Source organism: Pelobates fuscus, chromosome 4 (genome assembly GCF_036172605.1).
Source record: "Pelobates fuscus isolate aPelFus1 chromosome 4, aPelFus1.pri, whole genome shotgun sequence".
Lineage (NCBI taxonomy): Eukaryota > Metazoa > Chordata > Amphibia > Anura > Pelobatidae > Pelobates > Pelobates fuscus.
Genome location: NC_086320.1, coordinates 350,498,372 through 350,506,054, shown reverse-complemented (window position 1 = coordinate 350,506,054; position 7,683 = coordinate 350,498,372).

Below are 7,683 nucleotides of genomic sequence, written 5' to 3'. Positions count from 1 at the left end.
TTCCAAAATGTATATTCACTACCTACTATAATATTTTGTTTTTGATTACATAAAGAATTATTGTGTATATCTATATCCTATTCATTTCCTAGACAAAGAGGGATTCGTTTTGCTCATTTTTCTGGCAATAAAAGGATTAACCTGGCACGGTGATTACTAAGAGATTGTCCTTGGATTCTGTAGCCTCTGCAGAGTAGCTGTGAGAGATAAATATAATTTTCCAATCACCAGTAAACACATGGAATCAACACCTTCACAGTGCTGATGCTAATTCTGCTTAATACTTAAAATCACGTTGTCATCAGAAATGTTCTTTTGCACCATCATATAGCACATGACATATAACACCTATAAATTACTGTTCATTTTGAAAACAATCGAGCAGATCTGTTATGAAATACAGTTGAATAAAATTTCAAGCTATACCCTAATTTTTGTCTAGATACAAATATTTTACAATGCATTTAAACATTTATTATTTCTATACTGTACAGTGAAACGCAGTGAGATATTCAACTCAATTGCACAGCGCTACGGAATTTGCTGGCGCTATAAAAATAATAATAAAATAATAATAATAACTGTGATATTCCCCACTTCGGATTGGCTATTGACATTCTTTTTATATTTTTTCTGTCGTTGAGGTTTTAAGGTTTGTGATGCTTCTCAATAATAATAATAATAATAATAATAATAATAATAATAATAATAATATATAACAATATATTATTAGTAATAATAGTAATAATAAACTAATAATAAATATTTCAAAGTTTATTTGTGTAAATGAAATTCTAGTTCAAAGAACCAAGTCTTACAGTTGTATGGATTTTCTGAGCCTCAGGGGCGAATCCACACCAGTCTTTGCCATTGTAGGATTGGACTGCATTGGTACTGCTCCACATTGTTAAAATAAACTGGCCTCAAGCTTCCCAAATGATTCACTACTGTTAGAAAACTTTTCAAATGTTTATCTATAGAAGATAACATTTAAGTTTGTAGCGGCCACACGGATAGGGGCACGGGTCTCGCCTCCAAGGATGTCCTTTTTCCCTCTCTCTGGAACTCTGCTGTACCTGATTCAGTGATTTAGCTGTTAAGTGATTATAGCTTGCCAAGTGATTAAAGCTCTGGAGTGATTATAGCCTTTCCCTTACAGACATTAGCCGATACTTAATGCTGGGAGTCAGCTAGTTTAATAGGTCAAGGTACAGGCAATTTATACACAGACCCCCCAGCAGGGGGTCTCCATACAGTTACATACAAACTCCTCCCCGGCGTCCCTGAGTCTGAGAGATAATTGTGTGTATTTTGCATAAACTAATTATCTCTCAGGCACAAAGGTACAATGTTCAAAATACAAAACACCCCAAAACAGATACAATATTACAAGGGATCCCTCAAGTCATATATCCCCGAATAGCACTCAGATCCCACTAACACAGCCGAATCGCCACCGGGGTAAAGTTTTAACCTACTGCACACGTGGCACCTGCCCAAAATAGTTCCAGGAGAAAGGTGGTGGCAGTCGGTCTCTTTCAGGAGTCCAAAACTGAACAAAACACCGAACATATTCTCTGGCTCCTAGGTAGCGATTGCTTGCCTAGTTCATGCAAACAATCCTACCGAACAGCGCTCTTCTGAGGTTTGAAGAAACGAAAGCAGGCGAGGATGGAAGTTCACCTGTGTTCGCGAGTTAGTGTGTCTGATTTCAGTTCCATGCACTCGAAGACCGAACACCACTGCCTGCTTTTGTGCGACAAGATGGCCGCCAATTCATTTTCTACGTGTTCATCTATGTGAATGGTGGCAACTCAGCAGAACACTTAGAATACCGAGGTGTGAATCGATTATGGAGGTGTCAATAGGGGTCAATGAGGTTAACAAGCTCCCATGTGGGCTGAGTATGGGGCTTATAACAAGGGGCCTCATCTCACACTCAAACTCAATGAAGCTCTGCATTTAACATCCTGCAGAAAATCCTACCACTCTGTCAGGATCGGGTCAGGGATCCAACACGCAGAGTACAAAGAGTAGCAGATACGTATACCGGTCCTTAGAATGGCCGGACTTAACGTATAACTACGATAGAATGGTCAGAGACAAGCCGAGGTCGAGGGAACGAGAAGACAGGTAAGCGAGAGACAAGCCGGGTCAAGGATAACAGAAAGACAGGAGAGTAAATATCAAAGCCGGGTCGGAACCAAAAGACAAGAGAATAACAAAGCACTGTGTGACTAGGCGGACTAGAACCACGACAGGGCAATGAGTGAATGAGAGAGCCACTGTTAAGTATCCTGGCTAGGGAGAGAAGACACGCCTCCGGCGAGTCCTGATTCGTCTCCCGAGATTTGAGTGACAGGACGTTCCGGGTTGGCGTCATGACGTCTACCTCCGGTCCTCCTGTTATAAAAGGAAGTGACTCCCTCGCGGCCGGCGTTAGCAAGACCGAGTGAACCGCGAGGGGCCGAGGAGACATGCCGTCCGGATGGATAAACTTCTAAGTCTCTACCTCTCTCAGAGGTAGAGGCTTCAGGTACCCTGACAGTACCCCCCCTCTCAGATACGCCCACCGGGCGGAAGGAGCCGGGGCGAGATGGAAAGCGGGAGTGAAATGCCCTGCGAAGGCGAGGAGCATGAACATCCTCTTGTGGTACCCAACTCCTCTCCTCAGGACCATATCCCTTCCAGTCAACTAAATATTGTACTCTCCCCCGGGAGACACGAGAATCAATAATGGAGTTAACCTCATACTCCTCCTGACCCTCCACCTGAACAGGGCGCGGAGGGGCGATTGTGGAGGAGAATCTGTTACAGATTAGAGGTTTCAGCAATGACACGTGAAAGGAGTTCGGGACGCGTAAAGTAGCTGGGAGAGCTAGACGATACGCCACTGGGTTAATTCGAGTCAAGATCCTGTAGGGACCAATATAACGAGGAGCGAATTTCATGGAAGGAACTTTAAGACGAATATTCCTAGTACTCAACCAAACTCTATCGCCTGGAACAAAATTCGGAGCCGCCCTTCTACGTTTGTCAGCATGTTTCTTAACCAGTACAGAATTGTGTAGAAGAATCTGTCGAGTCTGATCCCACAACTTCCTCAAATTGGCCACATGGACATCAACCGACGGCACTCCTTGGGAAGGAGAAACCGAGGGAAGAATAGAGGGATGAAAGCCATAGTTCATGAAGAAGGGGCTTGAATGCGTAGAGTCACAAACGAGATTGTTGTGCGCAAACTCCGCCCAAGGAATCAAACCGACCCAATCGTCCTGGTGTTCGGAAACAAAACAACGTAAGTATTGCTCAATCTTCTGGTTGGTTCGTTCGGCAGCTCCGTTAGACTGAGGATGATAGGCGGACGAAAAATTCTATTTGATGCCTAATTGAGAACAGAACGACCTCCAGAAGCGTGAAACAAATTGGGAGCCTCTATCAGAAGTGATCTCCGAGGGAATCCCATGCAAGCGAAAAATCTCTTTAGCAAAGATTTCCGCCAATTCAGGAGAAGTCGGGAGTTTAGGCAACGGTACGAAATGTGCCATCTTGGTAAACCTATCGACTACGGTAAGGATAACAGTGTGCTTTTTAGAAACAGGCAAATCCACAATAAAGTCCATTGCCACACAGGACCAAGGTTTGCCAGGAATTTCCAGAGGCTGCAGAAGGCCACAAGGAAGCGAATGCGGTAGTTTAGTTTTAGTACATGTCAGGGTACCTGAGGCCTCTACCTCTAAGGGAGGTAGAGACTTGCTGGTGTATCCGTCCAGGCGAGCTGTCTCCTCCGTTCCTCGCGGTTCATCCAGTCACTTAAACACCGGCCGCGAGGAATCCACGTCCTTTTCTAGCAGGACGCTCAATACGTGACGTCATGACGCTAGCACGAGCAATCTGTCACTCAAGTGTCCGATATCCAATCGGTACTTTTCAGAGGCGTGATTTCCATCCAGAACCAGGGTATTTAAGCTTACTCCTTACTTCAGCTCATTGCCCTGTCGTGGTTCTAGCTTGTCTAGTCACTCAGTGCTCTGGTATTCTAGTTTGCTCTTTTGGTTTTGACTCGGCTCGTTGTACTACCCTGTTTCTCTGTTATCCCTTGACCCGGCTTGTCTCTCGCTTATCTGTCTTCTCGTTCCCTCGACCTCGGCTTGCCTCTGACTATTCTTTACTCTCGGTACGTTAGTCCGGCCATTCTAAGGCCCGGTATACGTACCTTTCCACTCTTTGTACTCTGCGTGTTGGATCCCTGTCCCGATCCTGACATTACGACAGGGCCAATGGATCCTGCAGGTACAAACAGTCAGCTTGGTTCTTCGGATCCCAGGTTTGACGCCATGGATCATAGGATGGATCAGATGGCTTTGGCACTACAGGCACTTTTGTCTCGTGCTAGTAATCCACCTGAGGAGACACGTACTCCTTCTATCTCTCCTGCAGTCTCAGGTCTAGAGGTAGCCACTGTAGGTGCTTCTTCCCGTATTACCCCACCAGTACGTTATGGCGGGTCACCGGAGAAGTGTCGTGGCTTTCTAAACCAGATTAGCATCCATTTCGAACTACAACCCCGCTCTTATCCTACAGATAGAGCGAAGGTTGGATTTATTATTACTCTGCTCATTGAAAAAGCTTTGAGATGGGCCAATCCTTTATGGGAGAATGATAATCCACTCGTCTATAATTATAATGCCTTTGTAGCTGCGTTTAGAAGAACTTTTGACCCTCCTGGCAGAAAGGTCAATGCAGCTAGATTAATGTTGCGCCTTAAACAGGACAATCGAACACTTGTGGATTATGCACTAGAGTTCAGATCCTTGGCGGCAGAAGTTAAGTGGAACGAACAGGCTTATATAGATGTGTTTCTGAATGGGTTATCAGATGTAATTCTTGACGAGGTCGCTACTAGAGAACTCCCTGAAAATTTGGAGGATTTAATTTCTTTTATATCTCGTATTGATGAACGCTTAAGAGAGAGGCAGAACACTCGAGATAGGACCCGTAGACCCTCCTTTAAACTAGCGCCTACCTTTCAAATCTCTGAGTTCGAAGACTTACGTATTCCTGAACCTATGCAGATAGGCAGTACTCATCTCACTGAAAGGGAGAGACAGTACAGGAGAAGGGAGGGTTTATGTATGTATTGTGGAGTCAGGGGTCATTTACGCCTAAATTGTCCCAATCGTTCGGGAAACGCTCGCACCTAAGTTCCTCTAGAGGACAGGCCTTGGGTGTTTCTACTTTGTCCTCTATTCACAACTACAAGGAGCTCAGGCTTGTGTTACCCGTTTCTTTAAAGTGGGAGAAGGGAGTAGTTAAGACTATGGCACTAATCGATTCTGGAGCTGCTGAGAGCTTTATAGATCAGGGTTTTGCTGCCAAGCATGCTATTCCATCCCAGTTAAAAGAGACACCTCTGGCTGTTGAGGCCATCGATGGTAGACCGTTACTTGAGCCTGTTATTTTTCATGAGACCATACCGATTAACTTGACTGTTGGCATCCTGCATAAAGAGGATATATCCTTGATGCTCATTTCTTCTCCGTCTATTCCCATAGTTCTGGGGTACTCCTGGCTGAGGAGACACAACCCTATTATTAATTGGGAATCAGGGGAGATAGTTTCATGGGGAGAGAATTGTCAAGAAAAATGCTTGCGGAAGGTCTTACCTCTTGGATTAACTAATACATCGAATACCTCTGACAATCCTACAGAGACACAAATTCCGCCTCAGTATCTAGATTTAAAGGCAGTATTTGACAAAAAGAAAGCCGATACCTTACCCCCACACAGGTCCTTTGATTGCAAAATTAACCTACTCCCTGGTACCATGCCTCCCAGAGGTCATGTATACCCATTATCTATAAAGGAGAACTCAGTCCTAGAGGAATATATTCACGAGAATTTAGACAAGGGATTCATCAGGAGGTCCTCCTCCCCTGCCGGGGCTGGATTTTTTTTTGTTAAAAAGAAAGATGGTTCTTTGAGACCTTGTATTGATTATCGAGGCCTGAATAAGATAACCATTAAAAATGCCTACCCGATTCCCTTGATCACCGAACTCTTCGATCGTTTGAAGGGCTCTACAATTTTCACCAAGTTAGACCTCAGAGGGGCATATAACTTGGTGAGAATCCAGCAGGGACATGAGTGGATGACGGCATTCAATACTCGATATGGCCACTATGAATATACCGTCATGCCTTTTGGGTTATGCAATGCACCAGCAGTATTCCAAGATCTGATTAATGAGGTTCTTAGGGAATTTCAGCAAGAGTGCGTCATTGTATACCTAGATGATATACTCATTCATTCTAGTGACATTGAGATTCATCACAAACAAGTCAGGAGGGTTTTGCACAAGCTTCTCCAGCATGGCTTGTACTGCAAGTTGGAGAAATGTAGCTTTGATCAAACCCAGGTAACCTTTCTCGGCTATGTGATCTCTGGGGAGGGATTTAAGATGGATCCGGATAAACTCCAATCCATTCTAGAGTGGCCTTTACCCACAGGTCTTAAAGCCATACAGAGATTCATTGGTTTTTCCAATTATTATAGGCGCTTTATTAAGGGCTATTCTTCCATTATTGCACCTATCACTAACATGACCAAACAGGGGGCTGACACTAAGAATTGGACTACTGAAGCTCTCCTTGCGTTCAAGACTCTCAAGGAGCTTTTCGCTTCCGCTCCAATTTTAGTTCACCCTGACACTTCTCTGCCATTTTTGCTCGAGGTAGACGCATCAGAGACTGGTTTAGGTGCTGTTCTATCTCAAAGGTTGGGTGTTGATAAACCATTACATCCATGTGGATTTTTCTCTAAAAAATTGACCGGTACTGAAAGCAGGTATGACATTGGTGACAGAGAATTACTAGCGGTTATCAAGGCTTTGAAAGAATGGAGACATTTATTGGAAGGTACATTACATCCTGTTACCATCCTGACAGACCACAAAAACTTGTCTTATATCGGAGAGGCCAAGCGTCTGTCCTCCAGGCAGGCTCGTTGGTCGTTGTTTCTTACCCATTTCAATTACGTTCTGACTTACAGACCTGGGTCAAAGAATTCTAAAGCCGATGCGCTATCTCGCCAATATGAACCCTCTGCTTCAGTTGAACCACTTTTGTCTTCCATTGTACCCAAATGCAATATTATTGCTAATACCAGTCTCAAAATTCATTCCCCGCTACTTGACCAGATCTTGAAGTCACAACATCTAGCTCCCGGAAACACTCCTGAGGGAAGAAACTTTGTTCCTCCTGAACTTCAACTGGAGCTCTTACAATGTTTTCATGAAAGTAAAATAGCTGGTCATCCTGGTATTCGCAAGACGTACTCTCTGATATCCAAGGATTTCTGGTGGCCTTCACTTCGTAAGGATATTGAGGAGTTCGTCGCAGCTTGTGAGACTTGTGCCAAGACTAAACTATCTCATGCATCCCCATGTGGCCTGTTACACCCCTTGGACATTCCTGAGAAACCTTGGTCCTGTTTGTCCATTGACTTTATCGTTGATTTGCCTGCTTCCAAAAGACAGACTGTTATTCTCACGGTGGTGGATAGATTTACCAAGATGGCCCATTTCGTGCCATTACCTAAACTTCCGACTTCCCCTGAATTGGCGGAGATTTTTGCGAGAGAAGTTTTTCGCCTACATGGGATCCCTTCAGAGATTGTTTCTGA